The sequence below is a fragment of the Euphorbia lathyris genome, chromosome 7 (assembly GCF_963576675.1).
Source record: "Euphorbia lathyris chromosome 7, ddEupLath1.1, whole genome shotgun sequence".
Taxonomy (NCBI): Eukaryota; Viridiplantae; Streptophyta; class Magnoliopsida; order Malpighiales; family Euphorbiaceae; genus Euphorbia; species Euphorbia lathyris.
The window spans coordinates 69,795,766-69,797,447 of NC_088916.1; positions in this window are offsets into that span (position 1 = coordinate 69,795,766).

Here is a 1,682-nt window from a genome sequence, read left to right on the forward strand (position 1 = left end):
CTCAGGGCTACAGTCAACAAGAAGGTATTGACTACGGTGAGACCTTTGCCCCAGTGGCAAGGCTAGAGGCTATTAGAATTTTATGCGCTTATGCAAGTTATATGAACTTTAAACTGTTTCAAATGGATGTTAAGAGTGCATTCCTTAATGGAGTTATAAATGAGGAAGTTTATGTTAATCAGCCTCCAGGGTTTGAGGATCCTAAATTCCCAAACCACGTGCTTGGTATGAGAGGCTGACCAGTTTCCTGCTGACTAGAAATTATGTCAGAGGCAAAGCTGATACAACCTTATTCATTAAGAGAAAGGGTAAGGACACCCTGCTGGCTCAAATATATGTTGATGATATTATTTTCGGTGCCACTAATGAGTCTATGTGCAAGGAATTTAGCAAGCAAATGCAGACTGAGTTTGAAATGTCAATGATGGGAGAACTCAACTTCTTCCTTGGACTTCAAATCAAACAAGGGGAAAATGGCATCTTCATCAGTCAAGCTAAATATGCCAAGGAGATATTGAAGAAATATGATCTTGAAAATTGCAAGCCAATATCCACTCATATGGGCACTGACACTGTCCTTTGTGCTGACGAGACTGGTAAGTCGGTAGATAGCAAATTGTATCGAGGTATGATAGGCTCTCTACTTTACTTAACAGCGAGTAGACCGGATATTCAGTTCTTAGTATGCTACTGTGCTAGATATCAATCTAACCCTAAGGAATCTCATTACATAGCTGTAAAAAGAATCCTTAGATATTTGCAAAGCTCAGTGAACGCAGGTTTATGGTATCCCAACACTCATGATTTTACACTTGTTGGATACACTGACGCTGACTATGGACGAGACAGGCTTGAACGAAAAAGCACCTCTAGAGGATGCCACTTCCTAGGAAGCTGTCTTGTATCCTGGTTCAGCAAGAAGCAGGCGTCAGTAGCCCTGTCTACCACTGAAGCTGAGTACATTGCTGCTGGACACTGTGTTGCTCAAGTCCTATGGATTAAGCAACAACTTGAAGACTATGGTGTTCAAACAAAGACAATTGAGGTCAAATGTGACAACAAAAGTGCAATTGATCTATCAAAGAACCCAATTCAGCATAGCAGGATGAAGCATGTCAGCATCAGACATCACTTCATTAGAGACCATGTACTCAAAGGTGAGATCAAGCTGACCTATGTCCCAACGGATGAGCAGCTTGCGGATATCTTCACGAAGCCACTGGCTCATGAGCAGTTCTGCATATTGAGAGAAGCCATTGGTATGTTTAATCCTCTTCAGTAAATTCCAGTTCTTAATATATATTTATGCTGAGTGAATTACCATGCTGAATGCTATTACTTGCTGAGTGGATAAATGTATGCTGTGTTTTATGATAAATTAATGAATATTACATGCTGAGCAAGTATGCACACTGAGTGGTCATCTCAAGCTGAGCAACCAATCACTTAAACTATCTGTTTGCGTAAAGCTGACTAACTCAGAATATAGAACGATTAGGATTCTAACGTCGAGTAAAAGACACGTTGCACTTATTGCTAAAGCACGCGAATAGCCACCTAGGGTGACGTCTGCGCCGAATGTGTCATAAATGTCAGGATCCTTGTCGATTGAATATCCCAAGGACAAACTGACACATGGATTCGATAAGATCCACCTTTCACCTCCATAAATAGTGGGCAAA